Source organism: Neofelis nebulosa, chromosome 8 (genome assembly GCF_028018385.1).
Source record: "Neofelis nebulosa isolate mNeoNeb1 chromosome 8, mNeoNeb1.pri, whole genome shotgun sequence".
Classification (NCBI taxonomy): Eukaryota; Metazoa; Chordata; class Mammalia; order Carnivora; family Felidae; genus Neofelis; species Neofelis nebulosa.
This window is the reverse complement of record NC_080789.1, coordinates 60,692,429-60,709,636: the sequence shown is the minus strand read 5'-3', so window position 1 is coordinate 60,709,636 and position 17,208 is coordinate 60,692,429. Positions and strand designations below refer to the sequence as shown.

The window sequence follows — 17,208 nt, the reverse complement described above, 5'->3', positions numbered from 1 at the left end:
GACATTTGGTGGTTTCTTACAAATTAAACACTCTTACCATATGATCCAGTAATCACCCATCTCAGTATTGACTCACCAAAATAGGTCACACAAAAACCTGCACACAGATCCTTATAGCAGCTTTATCCATAATTGCCCAAACTTGGAAGCAGCTAAGATACCCTTTAGTAGGTAAATGGGCAAACTATGATGCATCTAGAAAATAGAATATTATTCAATCCTAAAAAAGAAATGAGCTATCAAACCATGAAAGACATGAAGGAAACCCAAGTGCATGTCACTAAGTGAAAGAAGCTAATCTGAAAAAGCTACATATTTTATGATTCCAACTATATAACATTGTGCAAAAGGAAAAACTATGATCATGATAAAATAAGCAGTTTTTGGGGAGTGAGGGGTGAGAAGTGATGAATAGGCAGGGTACAAAGGATTTATATCTATATATCTATGTATATCACCTATATATCTATATATCTTCCATCTATATCATCTGTCAACCTACATATCTATCTATCTATCAGTAAGTATACTTTTGTCCAGACCTATAGAATGTGGATTCACCAAGAGTAAACCTTAATGTAAACTATGGACTTTAGGTAACTATGCTGTGTTAATGTAGGTTCACCAATTATAAGAAACATATCACTCTGCTGAGGGATATTGTAAATGGGGGAGGCTATGCATGTTTGAGGTCCATGGTTATATGGGAAATCTCTATACCTTCTTTTCAATTTTGTTGTAAACCTAAAACTGCTCTAAAATTAACACATTTAAAAACTCGTACTTTTCTGGGACAAATTTCTAGAAATACTTGGCCTGGTGGTATTCAGATAAGCATTAAGTAAAAACCTAATAGATAAAAAATATAGGGAATGAAATTCTTCTTGGTTTTCATTTTCTCTTGCTTAATACCTGAGGACAAAGCCACCAAGGGCCAGGAGATACACAGTGGGGTAGAGAGAACATTTAGTAGATACGACAATTAAAAAGACTCATCTTGGTTATGAGTATAGGAAATCCAACCTGAAATTCCACGGGATGCTAGCTTTTGTTATTTTTGGTTACTGAAAATGAAAAAAATGAAGTTATTGGTATTCATACTCTTATTTTTTTTTTCCTTTTTGGTTCTGCCTTTCTTTACTCTGGATTCATAGTGAGGTATACATGTTCTATTTAATGGATCCCTGAAAGTTCTGTATTTATTTTTTATAGCTGTAAACATACAGTAAAGAATATTCTCTCTAATATTTACAAAAATTTATTAAATTGTATTTTACTGAACTGACTTTGGTCTCATGCCTAACAGTAATTTAGTTGTTTGTAGAGAGAATATGGTCATCTGTAAAGCCTAGGATAGAAGGGTAACCTTGAGCTAATCAGAGAGTCCAATGCCTTGATTGGCTAACTGTGGTTTATGGACTCATACACAAATTATGGAAATCATCCTACCAAAAGAAAAAGAAAAAAAAAGAAATTATTGAGTTAGATATAGAGATAAGTATGTTTGTGTGTGTGTGTATGCACGTGTGCATGAGAGAAATAGAGACAGAGATAGAGACTGAGTGGGAGAGAGAGAGATTATCTTGGGCATACAAAAGCAATTATCTACTTCAGGACAATTTGACTCTATGACTCGACAGCAGGTCATATAGTAAAACTGTAAGAAGCACCCTACAAGTACATAATTGCTATATTACAAAGCTTTCTAGATTTTTAAGTGGCATGTCACATATATAAAATAACAAGACACTACAGTAAACTACAATACCAGCCAACATAACCAGCTTGAGAGTCTCTTATTGCACCTCTACATCCAACCCCAAAACTGAAGCCATAATCATTTTGGTATACATGTAAACCACTCTTTGCCACAAACTGATTGTGAAGTGCTGGTACCATAGACATAGCCTCTGGAATCAAGCAGAAATGATTTCAATTCTATCTTTCTTACTAGTCATGTGACCACGAGTAACTTATTGTACCTCTTAGAAGATCATTTTTTCACAAGATAAAATCAGAATAATTTATGCTATAAGTTTTGTTTTGTTTTGTTTTTTAATATGGATAGTATACTTATACTTATTTTATACTTTCAAATTAGCCTTAAAAACATCACAGAATAAAATACCTGGTTATTATTACATTATAAATGTAGACTCTAAGGAAAGCAATTATAACACGAATAAGGAATAGCTGTTAAAGTATCAAATGTGATCTGTCTAGGCAGCATTTTATTCTTAATCAAAGTTACCCAGATTGAGTACACTTACATGAGTCAGTATTTACTTATTATATAGAATAAAATGTAGTATAAAATATATATACCATATTTTTTATTACACTAGCCTAGTGGGGTTTCTTTTTAAATTCTCAAATTGGCATTTTAATCTCAACTTTCTACTCTTAAATATATTTATTTAAAAACAGTAGAGAATGAATATCAAGACATAAAAAGCCAAACAAAGGAAAAATCCCAAGGAAGACACATCATTTACTTGTTTTGAATTTATCAAGAGTTTACAGAAAATCAAATATAAGGACAAAATATACTGCACATGCATGGAAATAATTAAGTCTCCATGATCTAACGCATAAAGTTGATGAAAACAATCTTTCATATATTTGCTACAATTAAATGGAAGAAGAGGAGAAGAAAGGGTCAAATTTGAGAATGCTTACAATGGAACAGAAAAATAGTGTCAGTATTTTGAACAGGAAGGCATATATTGAGAAAAAAAGAGCCAATGTAAACATCATGATACTTCAGAAATAAGTGAAAGAACAAGTATGATTATATATTGGATGATGCAATAGTGACATCGGGACCCAATCTAAACACTTCCTTTGCAGATTGCCTTATAAATTTCCTTATAAACCTCGTTATGATTCTACTTGGATAAAGACAGGACTCTTTGTAGCAAGTTCTTAAATGCTTGTTTCACCTGTTGGTTCCTTAGAGTGCAAATAAAAGGGTTCAAAAGTGGTGCGACTGAGGTATTGAGAGTTGCTACTCCCTTCATTAAGGATATCCTCTGTTTGACCGAGGGTTTAATGTACATGAAGATGCAGCCGCCATATGAGAGGGAGATGACAATCATGTGAGAAGAACAAGTGGAGAAAGCCTTTTTTCTCTGGTTGGCAGAAGGGATTTTTAAAATTGTCAGGCAATATATGTGTACGGTAGAATCAGTAATGCCAAGGTGACCAGCAGAGTCACCAAAGCTAAGACGAAACTCATAATTTCCAACACATGTGTATCTGTGCAGGAGATCTGCAGAAGGGGAGCAGTGTCACAGTAGAAATGATCAATGATATTGGAGTCACGGAAGTCCAGGATTCTGTGGACTAAAATGAGTCCTGGAAAGATTATGAGGGAACCAGTGATCCAAGAGCTTAGGATCAGCTGGATACAGATTTTGCTGCTCGTGATGGTTGTATAATGCAGGGGCTTACAGATGGCAACATAACGATCATAGGACATGACAACCAGGAGATAAAATTCGGATGCTCCAAGAAGGAAGGCAAAAAATAACTGAGCTGCACAACAGTTATAGGAAATGGTTTTGTCCCCAGTTGCCATGCTTACAAGCAATTTGTAAATACACAGTTATATAAGAAATTTCTAAGAAGGAAAATTTTTGAAGAAAGAAATACTTAGGGGTCTTGCGATGAGAACCCAGCAAAGTAAGGGTAATGATAATTAAGTTGCCTGAGATGCTTAGCAAGTAGGTGAGAAGCAGGAAGACAAATAGCACAATCTTCACCTTTGGGTCCTCTGTCAATCCTGCTAAGGTAAATACTGTCACAGTTGTACGGTTTTCCATCATTACCTCCTATTATGCTTCTGTTCTGGTAAAAATATCAAGAAAAATTATGTAAAGATATCAATTGTAAAATATTAAAATAACAATTTCAAAATATTAGTATTTGCTATTAATTATACTAATGGGACATTGTTTGAAATGATTAATGTGAGATAAACTCTAATAAAAGCTCTTACTTGGCTTTGGAGAAATGATAATGATTTTCTACAAATCTGATGAAATAAAAAACTATCTTATAAATTATCTTTATATTTTGACTTAGGTATATTTATGGTAATGAGATGAAGAAATGAACATGTAGGTGAAAACAATATTTCCTCTTTTCTCAATATGTAAGAACTAAAATGTCATAATACTTACACTCAGCCTGATGATTATATAAATATCATTGCCTCAAGGAACTGGCCATGAATGCAACAGAGAAGCAAGATGATAGATATATAAATACTTATGATGGGTGAAAACAGAAATCCAGCTTTAGGTTGGAGATAATCCTGAAAGTCATTCAGTAGTTTCAACCAGAGCTCTTCAATGGTTTGGCCTTTGCCACATCTGCTCAGGTAATCAACATTCTGTCTTGGTCCTATCTGATTTTTATTTCTGTAAGTCAGTGTAGTCTGTTTTGTCTTTATTCCACCTCTTCATTTTACCACCTCCTATGCCATTCATTAAATTCATCTGATTGTGTAGTAAACCTGACTTGAACAGAATCAAACAGATTCAGTGTTTCTTCTGGTTACAGTTCTGAAAACAGGAAGAGAATCACAAAGTGAAATGCAAAATGAAGTGAATAAGAGTTCAGAAAGGATAATGAAAAAGGGAAGAAAAGATAAAAGAAGTGGAAAAGAGGTAAAACAGTAAGGGAAGACCATAAATTTAAATACTTACCATTAGGATAGGATTTTTCTTCAGATGAGACAATGACTTGTATCTGGCTCTTGGCTTCTTACCTGATGTATAGAATTAGTTACGGCAAAGCTCTCATTTACTTCTACATAAGAGAGTACAGAGGAGAAACTGTAGGCAACTTTACTTGGATGACCAGTCACTTGGCAAGTGTTCAGACACTTGCAGGTAATACTGACTGCCTCCAAATTATATGGTATTCAAGAACTAAGCCAATTCAAGTGGAGTTGATTGTGTGGTTGAAAATTATATAAGTTCTCATTAAGCTAAATGTCATGAAAACTCCTAGGTATAAACATTTCATCCCTTGGGGGCAAGTTTCTTGTTTGATGACTTCATTGATGCTTCTTTAAGGACTTCATTATCAATACAAAACATTTATTAAACAATTTAATAGATCCATGGAGAATGCATTGTTATACACTGAGGCGTCAAAGCAGTATAAGTCAATGTCCCTGTCTGTCGTGCTTTACCAACATATTGAGGAGACAGAATTTCTGCATGAATATAGCAATGTATAATGTGCCATAAATTTAAAGGTAAATGTGATTGCTTAGGGCAGTCAAGGGAGATTAATAAGAAAATATGTTTTAAAAAAAGATGGATCCAAAGCTGTCTTGGAGACATATTAGGAAGTAAAGTAAGGCATTTTAGGTAGGATAAGAAGTGTGGAAAAGGTACATAAAAATAAAAACTCATGAATTAATAAAAACTCATCAGAATATGATAACAGTTTTCTCCAGGGAATAGTTAAGGTTCTAGACATTCTAGCTATTAGTGCCAAAGTATAATAACATCTTCCTAGTACTTACAAACATTCTCCCAAACCTAAGGGACAATTCTCAAGGAACTTAATTGTATTACAATGGCTATAGTCATCTGAGTCAAAAACAGACCCATCATCCCCACAAGTAAGAATGATATCAAATCAGACCTAGTTTTTCTCCTGCTAACCCAACTCCCTAGAGATACACTGGAACAGTGTATTATAATATGTTTAGCAAGCCTATTACTTTTATTTATGTTTACATTAAAACATGCAAGAGAATTTTCCCTCCTTTCAAAATCATGAACAATTGTTTTATTCAAAAATGGTATCATTTCAGTTCAAAACATTTGGAATGCAGGAAAGGCAATCCTAAGGGGAAGTATATAGCAATACAAGCCTAACTCAAGAAGCAAGAAACGTCTCAAATACACAACCTAACCTTACACCTAAAGGAGCTAGAAAAATAACAGAAAATAAAGCCTAGAGTCAACAGAAGAAGGGAAATAATAAATATTAGAGCAAAAGTAAATGATATAGAAAGAAACAAAAAAAATAAAAAAAGTAGAACAGATCAACCAAATGAACAGCTGATTCTTTGAAAGAATTAATACAATTGGTAAACTTCTAGCCAGGCTTATCAAAAAGAAAATTGAAAGGACTCAAATAAATAAAATCACAAATGAAAGAGGAGAGATAACAGCCAATACCATATAAATATAAATAATTATAAGAGAATTTTATGAAAAATTATATGACATCTAACTGGGCAATCTCAAAGTAATGGACAAATTCCTAGAAACATTCAAGCTACCAAACTTGAAAGAAGAAATAAAAAATTTGAACAGACCCATAACCAGCAAAGAGATTGTATCAGTAACCAGAAATCTCCCAACAAATAAAAGTCCAGGGCCAGATGGCTTTTCAGGGGAATTCTGCCAGACATTTAAAGAAGATTTAATGCATATTCTTCTCATATTGTTCCAAAAAATAAAATGAAAAAAAAAAAACCCTCCAAACTCCTTCTACGAGGTAACATTACCTTGATTCCAAAACCTGACAAACACCCCACTAAAAGAATTACAGGCCAACATCCCTGATGAACATGGATACAAAATTTCTCAACAAGATACTAGCAAATTGAATCCAACAGTACATTAAAAAGAATTATTCACCACAATCAAGTGGGATTTATTCCTGGGCTATGTGTTCAATATTTGCAAATCAATCAATGTGATACACCATATTAATATAAGAAAGTATAAGGACTATCTGATCCTCAGTAGATGCAGGAAAAGCATTTGACAAAATACAACATCACTTCTTGATAAAAACCCTCAACAAAGTAGGGATAGAGGGGTAGAGAGAATGTACCTCATAAAGGCCATTTACAAAAGACCCACAGTTGAAATCATCTTCAGTGGGAAAAAATTGAGAACTTTTCCTCTAAGGTCAGGAACAAGACAGTAATAGTGGCTCTCATCATTACTATTTGACACAGTACTGGATGACTTAGCCTGGGCAATCAGAAAAAAAAAAAGGAATAAAACGTATCCAGATAGTTAAGGAAGAAGTCAAACTTTCACTATTTGCAGATGATGTGACACTTATGTTGAAAACCAAAAAGTCTCCACCAAAAAATTGCTAGAACTAATACACAAATTCAGCAAAGTTGCAGGATATAAAATCAATGTACAGAAACCTGTTGCATTACTATACACCAATAATGAAGAAGCAGAAATAGAAATCAAGGAATCAATCCCATTTACATCAGAAACCATAAGGTACCTAGGAATAAACCTAACCCAAGAGGTAAAAGATCTGTACTCTGAAAACTATAGAATACATATGAAGGAAATTGAAGAGGACACAAAGACATAGAAAAGCATTCCATGCTCATGGACTGGAAGAACAAACATTGTTAAAATATCTATACTACCCCAAAGAAATTTACACATTTAATGCAATCCTTATCAAAATACCACTAGTGTTCTTCATGGAGTTAGAACAAACAATCCTAAAATTTGTATGGAATCACAAAGGACCCCAAATAGACAAAGCAATGCAGAAAAAGAAAAGAAAAGCTGGAGGCATCATGATTCTGGACTTCAAGCTATATTACAAAACTAGTCATCAAAACTGTCTGGTACTGGAATAAAAAGAGACACCGATATCAGTAGAACACAATAGAAAACCCCAGAAATGGACCCACAACTATATATTCAACTAACCTTTGATGAAACAGGAAATAATATCCAATTGAAAAAAGTCTCTTCAACAAATGGTGTTGGGAAAACTGGACAGCAACATGCAGAAGAATGAACATGGACCACTTTCTTATACCATACACAAAAGTAAATTCAAAATGGATGAAAGGAGGGGCGCCTGGGTGGCGCAGTCGGTTAAGCGTCCGACTTCAGCCAGGTCACGATCTCGCGGTCTGTGAGTTCGAGCCCCGCGTCAGGCTCTGGGCTGATGGCTCGGAGCTTGGAGCCTGTTTCCAATTCTGTGTGTCTCCCTCTCTCTCTGCCCCTTCCCCGTTCATGCTCTGTCTCTCTCTGTCCCAAAAATAAATAAAAACCGTTGAAAAAAAAAATTAAAAAAAAAAAAAAACAAAATGGATGAAAGGAATGAGAGAAGATATTTGCAAATGACATATCAGATAAAGGGTATATCTATAAAGAATTCATCAAACTCAATACCCTAAAACCAAATAATCCATTTAGGAAATAAGGGGAAGACCTGAAAAGACATTTTCCCAAAGAAGTCATCCAGATGGGCAACAGACACATGAAATAATGTTCAATATCACTCATCATCAGGGAAATACAAATCAAAACCACATTGAGATACCATCTCACAATTGCCAGAATTGCTAAATTTAAGAACACAAGAAGCAACAGGTGTTGGCAAGGATGTGGAGAAGGGGGATCTCTCTTACTCTATTGGTAGGATTGCAAACTGGTGCAACCACTCTGGAAAACAGTATGGAGGTTCCTCAAAAAGTTTAAAATAGAACTACCCTATGACACAATAATTGCACTACTAGGTATTAACCCAAAGGATACAAAAATACAGATTTGAAGGGATACATGAAGGGATAATTTCAGATGCTCTGTAATTAAAATAAAATCAGAATAACTTAAATATATTAATATAAATAAAGTACTCAGAGTTTTAGAGAGATTTATTTTCAAAATGTGGACTATAAATCAGTCTGCAAAACACTAAAATTTACAAACTATTACCCTTAAAGGTATATAAACAGAATTGTTCAGGCAAAGTATTTTGTTTGTGATGGTCTCATTTTTATATTTCTATTGCAGGATGAAGCACTTAGATTTATATTTTTTTTTCTTTCCAAGCATCACACTGAAATGTGTAATTTTTATAATAAGTTTTAACACTTGTGGACATTTTGTGATTAGCTATTTCTAGCTTAGATCAACAATTTCTAAAAAAATTTTAATGTTTATTTATATTTGAGAGAGAGTGCGCAAGCAGGAGAGGGGCAGAGAGAGAGACAGACAGAAACAGAATCTGAAGCAGGCTTCAGGCTCTGAGCTGTCACCACAGAGCCTGATGCAAGGCTCAGACCCACAAACCCTGAGATCATGACCTGAGCTGAAACTGGACACTTAACCGACTGAGCCACACAGGTGTTACTAGATCAGCAATTTAAACTATCCAGGCATCTCTTTTATTCTTCATATTCAATGTGTTTTTAAGTCAATACATCACAGTGCTAAAATTAAGCAACTATTTATCCTATCAAGTGATTATGGTTTATTTCCAGGGAATTCTGTAAACTGTGTGCATATGTCTCCAAGGAATTCAGCTCAAAAAGCAATGTTTCCCTGAGGATCTTTGGCTTGCTTCCTATATAAGAGATGCCAAAATACACAGACTCCTTTTTATATCCTTCAACTGTGTTCTCAGAAGATTCTGTACAAAATGCAGTATCTTAAAGTACCATGCGCCCCCTTTACCTTCATTAATTTGTGAATACCTATTTATTGTGTGCTTGAAATGTATCAAGCACTCTTCTGTGTCCAGGGCATATGTCCTGAGAGCTCCCTTGCTCCCTTCTACCATGTGAGGACCTAGTTAAAAGTGTATGAAATCTATGCAGCAGGCTCTTACCAGACACCAGATCTGTTGGCACCCAGATCTTAGACTTTCTACCTCTAAAGCTGAGAAATAAATGTTTGTTGTTCAAGGCACCCAGTTACAGTATTTTGTGATAGCAGAGCCTACAGACTAAGCAAAAATAAAAACAGAGAATTCATTGCCAACAGACTTGTCCTGCAAGAAATGTTAAAGTTCTTTAGGAGGAATTCAAATGATATAGGTCAGAAATTCTGATCTACATCAAGAAAATAAGAGTGTTGAAGAAGTAAAGGGATAAGTACATTCAATTGCATTTTCTACAAAACTGACATTCTGTATAGCACCAACCACTTATTAAAATTAATTACAAATCCAATACCATGAGTATGTTTCTGTCTTTAATAATAGGCGATATTCTGAGATCCAAATTAGATTATCTCTGAACACCTTCCTCCTTCACTCCCTGTTTTCTTCTTCTTTATTTCCATCATATACTTTCCTACTTTCCTTTTCCATTATTTATTATTTCCTTCTTTCTTGCTTTAATCAACAGACAGTTTTAAGGAGAAACTTTATCTGACAAGATTGGCAAGTGGGGTTATAAAAATTTACAAAATGCCTTTCATAGTGGCAACCTGGACATGTGATGTCTTTGAAGAGTCAATGGTCCCAAAGTTCATACATTTGAAGAATGACATAAATTTACAGAATCAAGAAACCAAGCTAACTCCAAGCATGACTAAATGCCTAAACAAATCATAATCAAACTACTAAACACCGAAGACAATGAGAAAATCTCAAATCTGGCTAGAGATAAAGGACGAATTACATACTATGAATATTAGAGAACAAAGGCTTAAACAATTTCTGACTTCTTTTCACAAGCTATGGAGACCAGAAAACAGAGGACACCTTTAGAGTGCTGAAACAAACAAGCAAGCAAACAAACAAACAAAAAACTATTTGTCAATTTAGAATTCTATACAGTACAACTATGCTTCAAACATTACAGGGAAATAAAGACATTTTCACATAAAATCAAACTAAGAGCATTTTTCAGTAACACATCTGCACTACAAGAAATGTTGCAGGAAGTTTGTCAGCTGAAGAAAACTGAATCCAGCCAGAAAGCTGGAATTTCAGGAAGAAATCAGAAATATCAAACCTTTTAAACATGGGGCAAATATTGAAGACTGCATATTTAAAATAAGCTTGAAATAAAATAAAAGTTCATCACAAAGAAATTTAAATATTCACATATTTAAAAGACTTTTAAAAATACTGTAACAAAAATTCTATCTTAAGTAAAAGTTCAGTGGATGGGCTGAACAGCAGAAAGATGATTATAAAAAAGTCAAAAAAAAGAGTTAACTTAGAGATTAATAGAGACCACTCAATTTGAAAAACAAAAAGTCAAATATATATATTTAACGAACACAGCCTCTGTGACCTATGGGACAATATCAAAAGATCTAACGTACATGTGTAATTTGAATTTTAAAAAGCAGAGGATATTATAAGTCAGCACTGTCCAAAAAAATATAATGCAAAACACAAATGTAAGCAACATTTGTAATTTAAAATTTTCTAGTAACCTTATTTTTAAATTTTTTTTTTCAACGTTTATTTTATTTTTTGGGACAGAGACAGAGCATGAACGGGGGAGGGACAGAGAGAGAGGGAGACACAGAATCGGAAACAGGCTCCAGGCTCTGAGCCATCAGCCCAGAGCCTGACGCGGGGCTCGAACTCACGGACCGTGAGATTGTGAAAGTAACCTTATTTTTAAAAAGTAAAGAGAACAGGTGAAATTGATTTCAATAAGATATTTTAACCAAGTATACCCAAATGATTATCATTTCAACATCTAATACATATTTAAAAATTAAAGAGATATTTTACTTTTTTTGTACTAAGTCTTTGAGATGTGAGGTACATTTACATTCACAGCACATCTCAGTTTGGACTAGCCACATTTCAATTTTTAGTGGCTACCAAGTTGGATAGTGTAAACATAGATAATGTAAATGGTTTGTTGTTAACTTCTTCATTTTGGCTTCTCAGAAGCTTCAGACCAAATTCATGGTAAGTATGAAAAAACGTGGAAATTAAAAAACATTCATAAACAACTAATGGGCCAAAGAAGAAGTTGCAAAGGAAATTCGAGAACACTTGAAGACAAATGAAAGCAAACACACAAGATACCAAAACTTATGAAATACAATGAAAGCAGTGTTCAGAGGCAAAATTATAGCTCTAAACATCTGCTTTAACAACAACAAAAAAAATAGCTCATATCAATAATCTAATTTCAAAATTCCAGATTTAAATTTAAAAAAGAGCAAAATTGGGGCACCTAGGTGGCTCAGTTGGTAAAGCTTCCAACTTCAGCTCAGGTCATAATCTCATGGTTGTGGGTTCAAGCCCCATGTCAGGGTCTGTGATGACAGCTTGGAGCCTGGAGCCTACTTAGGATTCTGTGTCTCACTCTCTCTTTGAACCTCCCCTACTCATGCGTGCGCTCGCTCTCTCTCGCTCTCTCTCTCTCTCTCATTAAATGTTAAAAATTTTCAAATTAAAAAAGAGCAAAATAAACCCAAAACCAGCAGAAACAAGTAAATAATAGAGTGGAGATAAATGAAGTAGAAGAGAGGGAAAAATAGAGAAAAATCAACAAAACCGAAAGTTGGTTCTTTCAAAAGGTCAACAAAAGCAGACAAACCTTTAGCTTGATTGACAAGAAGAGAGGAGAGAAGGTTCAAATTGCTAAAATCAGGAATCAGAGTCATTATTAAGGAATATAATGGAATATATTCCATTATATAAATATTTATATTTATATAAATATATTTATATATTATATATTATATATATAAATATATAATATATAATATATAATATATAATATATAATATATAATATATAATATATAATATATAAATACATATATATATATAAATAAATATAAAGGAATATAAGAATAAATACGAACAATTGTGCATGGACAAATTAGCATAATTGAAACATTTGTAAAAACCCACAAATTACCACTTAACTCAAGGTTGAACAGAATATCTAATACACCTGTAGTTATTAAGGAAATTGAATCAGTAATCTAAATAAAGAATATCCAAGACGAGATAAATGTTCCTGAAACTTTAATTTTTTTTAATGTTTTACTTATTTTTGAGAGAGAGAGGGCAGGGGGAAGGGCAGAGAGAGAGGGAGACACAGAATCCAAAGCAGGCTCTAGGCTCTGAGCTGTCAGCACAGAGCCCAAAACGGGGCTTGAACTCACAAACCGTGAGATCATTACCTGAGCCAAAGTTGGATGTTTAACCAACTGAGCCACCCAGGTGCCCCCTGAAACTTTAAAGAAGAATTAAAGAATTAAATAATTTTAACTTCCAAATATTAGAGATTATAATGCCCTTCCTACTTGATTGCATGAGGACAGCATTATTCTGATTCTAAAGCCAGATAAAAACATCACAAAACAGAATAATACAGATCTATATCCCTTATGAATATAGATGAAAAAATCCTCAACAAAATATTAGCAAATCAAATTTAGCTGCATTTAAAGGTAATACACCATGATAAAATGGGATGTAATGTACAGTGATCCAACATACAACAATCAATTGGCATAATACACCAATGATAGAAGATAAAATAAAGGGAGAAAAAAAAAAAACCATGGTCATTACAACCGATGCAGGAAAAGTCTTTGAGAAGATTCAAATGATAAAACTTCATGATAAAAATATAGCAAACTTGGAATAGAAAGAAACTTCCTCAAACTGCTAAGTGTTCATGAAAACCCTACAGCTATTGTCACACTTAGTGGTGAAAGATTGAAAGCCTTCCCCAAACCTCCAGGACACAACAAGGATGTCTACATTCTCAACTGCTATTCATTATTGTGCTGGAAGTTCTAGCCAGAACGGTTAGATGAAAATAAATAAAAACACTTGAATTGGAAAGAACTTTAAGTTCTTTATGGAAAAATCAAATAGAAATGGAAAGTCCAGAATAATCTCATACATCAATAGCCAATCAATTTTCTCATAAGGTACATAGACTATTCAATGGAGGAAAGAATAGTCTCTTAAATGGTGCTGGGACAACTGGATAGCCACATGCTAAGAATAGTTAGAGCCCTAGGCCACCACTATTCACAAATTAACTCTAAGTATATCAATTACATAGAAGTAAGAGCAAACTATAAATTTCATAGCAGAAAATATAGAGGTCTATTTTCATAACTTTGATTTGGATTTAGCAGTTGATTCTTATGTATGACACCAAAAACATAAGCAACAAAAGAAAACATTAAATTGGACTTCATCTAAATTTTATGCATCAGAGGGTATTGTCATGAAAGTGTAAAGTAAACCTGGAAGGGCAACTGGGTGGCTCAGTGGTTAAGCATCTGACATGATCTCGGGGTTCATGAGTTTGAGTCCCACATCAGGTAAGCACAAGACCCACATTGGGTGAACACAAGACCCACTTCGGATGAGCCCCGCTTCTCTCTCTCTCCCTCTCTCTTTCTTTCTCTGCCCTTCATGGGATTCTTTGTCTCTGCCCCTTGCTCACTTGTGCCCCCTCCCCCCTCTGTTTCTCAAAAAGCGAAAACCTGAAAAAAGTATTTTCTTTTAAAAAAATTTTTTAAATGTTTTATTTTTGAGACATAGCGAGACAGAGCATGAGCAGGGGAAGGGCAGAGAGAGAGGGAGACAGAATCTGAAGCAGGCTCCAGGCTCCGAGCTGTCAGCACAGAGCCTGACGTGGTGCTCGAACCCACAAACCACGAGATCATGACCCGAGCCAAAGTCAGATGCCCAAGCAAGTGAGCCACCCAGGCGCCCCTGGAAAAAGTATTTTCATATCACATATCTGATAAGGTTCTAGTATTCAGAATACATAAAGAACTATTGCAAATCAGCTGCAACAAAAACAATCACAAATAACCCAATTTTAATATGTGCAAAGGATTCGAACAGACATTTCTCCAAATGGCCAACAAGGACATGCAACAGTGTTACACATCATTATAAAAATGCAAATTAAAACCACAGTGAATTGCACTTCAATTATGGCCACGCTGGGAAGATCTCAGCATGGCCATAATTAAAAAAAGAAAAGAAATTGATATGGAGAAATTGGAAATCCAATACATTGTTAGTGGGAATGTAAAACAGTGTAGGCACTGAGGAAAGTTTGGGAGTCTCATTAAAAAAGATAAACATAAAATTACCATATGATTCAACAATATCATTCCTAGATATTCACCCAAATAACTGAAAACAGGCTCTCAAATTCTTGTATGCTGTTGTTTATAGCAGCACTATTCACAATAGCCAAAAGGTGGAAACAACTCAAATGTCCATCTACAGATAAATGGATAAAATGTGATACATATGCATAATGGAATATTATCCAGCTAGAAAAATGAAGTATTAATTCATGCTTAAGTATGGATGAACGTCAGTATCATGATGCTAAGTGAAAGAAACCAGACATAAGAGGTCACATATTGTATGATTCCATATATATGAAATATCTACAGAGTTAGAATAGATTGGTATATGCCAGGGGCTCAGAAAAGAAGGGATGGGAAATGACTATTAAGTGGGTACAGTTTCCTTTTAGGAGAGCAGTATTTGGAACTTAATATAGGTGGTGGTTGCTGAACAATGTGGATGGACTAAATGCCACTGAACTGTACACTTAAAAATAGTTGACTAGGGGCACCCGGGTGCTCAGTTGGTTAAGCATCCAGCTCTTGGTTTGAGCTCAGGTCATGATCTCACAGTTTCACGAGTTTGAGTCCTGTGGTTGGGCTCTGTGCTGGTAGCACAGAGCCTATTTGGGATTCTATTGGGTCCCTATTTGGGTCTATTGGAAAGACCCTCCCTCTCTGCCTCTCCCCACTTGTGCCATCTCTGTCTCTCTCAAAATAAACTTAAAAAAAATAAAATGGTTGATTAAAAAAAAACTATAGCGGGGCGCCTGGGTGGCGCAGTCGGTTAAGCGTCCGACTTCAGCCAGGTCACGATCTCGCCGTCCGTGAGTTCGAGCCCCGCGTCAGGTTCTGGGCTGATGGCTCGGAGCCTGGACCCTGTTTCCGGTTCTGTGTCTCCCTCTCTCTCTGCCCCTCCCCCGTTCATGCTATGTCTCTCTCTGTCCCAAAAAAATAAATAAAAAACGTTGAAAAAAAAAAAATTAAAAAAAAAAAAAACTATAGCAATATAAAAACTACAATAAAAATTTTTAGTAAAAAAGAGTATTAGAGAATCATATCATATAGTTAATGCAAATTTTCTTTTCTGGACTTTATGATTTGAATAGCTTAATTAAGTTCTGGGGGCGCCTGGGTGGCTTAGTCGGTTGAGCGTCTGACTTCGGCTCAGGTCATGATCTCGCAGTCCGTGAGTTCAGCCCCGTGTGGGGCTCTATGCTGACAGCTCAGAGCCTGAAGCCTGCTTCGGATTCTGGGTCTCCCTCTCTCTCTGCCCCTCCTCCACTCATTCTCATTCTCTCTCTCTCTCTCTCTCTCTCTCTCTCTGTCAAAAATAAACAAATATTAACATTTTTTTTTAAATTTGTGATTGGTTATCCATAGTTATGGTATCACATGCTTTCATTGCCCTAAAAATCCTCTGTCTACATCTATTCATCCTTCACCCCTTTCCCTAACCCCTGGCAACCACTGGTCTTTTTACTATTTCCATAATTTTCTTATTCTGTAATGTCATATAGTTGGAATAATAGAGTATGTACTTTTCCAGATTGGCTTCTTTCACTTAGTAATATGCATGTAAGATTCCCCCATATCGTTTCATAGCTTGATGGCTCATTTCTTTTCAACTGGTATTTTTCTCATTTTAAAATACTTTATCATGAAGTTATTTTCAAATGCTTCCAGAGTTGCATAAGTTTTAATTATTAGTTTTCAGTGTAGATTATTTTATTTGAAAATTGGAAAGACCTATATCAGAAGATTTTTATATAGATGACACCCTGAATTTAATATTTTAAAAATTAACTCATCATTATTCCCTCTCTCCTCCAAATTTATTCCATGCTCATTCCAGGCTTCCTGTTATGCCACATCTTACTTAGTGACATTGTCTAATTTCTTATTTCATCATGTTCAAAATTTCAGAATAACCATCAATTGCTCTCATATCCAAATAACTCAACTTTTTAATTCTTCATCACATACTTTTTAAGTTTCTAGTTTGAGGGCTATACCAGATCCTAAATATATAGGGATGAATAATATAACAGACAACTCTCTGCCCCTAAATGGCTTAATTATCTAAGAGAACAGAGATGAGAGAGAGAGAGAGACAGAGACAGAGACAGAGAAAGAGAGGAGAAAAATACATAAAATATTGATAGAGTTGTAAAGAAAAAAATGTTGAGATAATGACTATAAAGAAGGGGAGGGTCTCCTCACAAATGGTTTCCTCTGAAAATGACTGTTTTATGGAGATGACATTTAATTAGAGACCTGGAATTTGGAGGCAAAGTGAGAGCAGATGTAGGGAGAGAGGTGAAAAAGAGCTTAAGGAATGGAAAGAGAGTCGG

The 17,208-nt window shown here is 34.9% G+C and overlaps 1 protein-coding gene and 1 pseudogene across 3 annotated transcripts in view; one reads left to right on the top strand and one right to left on the bottom strand.

Annotated features, from left to right (window-relative positions):
- Positions 1 to 17,208, top strand: part of LOC131519428 (olfactory receptor 6C1-like) — a 170,107-nt gene that overhangs the window by 28,785 nt on the left and 124,114 nt on the right. The window lies entirely within an intron of this gene.
- On the bottom strand, positions 2,889 to 3,824 carry LOC131519441 (olfactory receptor 6C76-like; annotated as a pseudogene).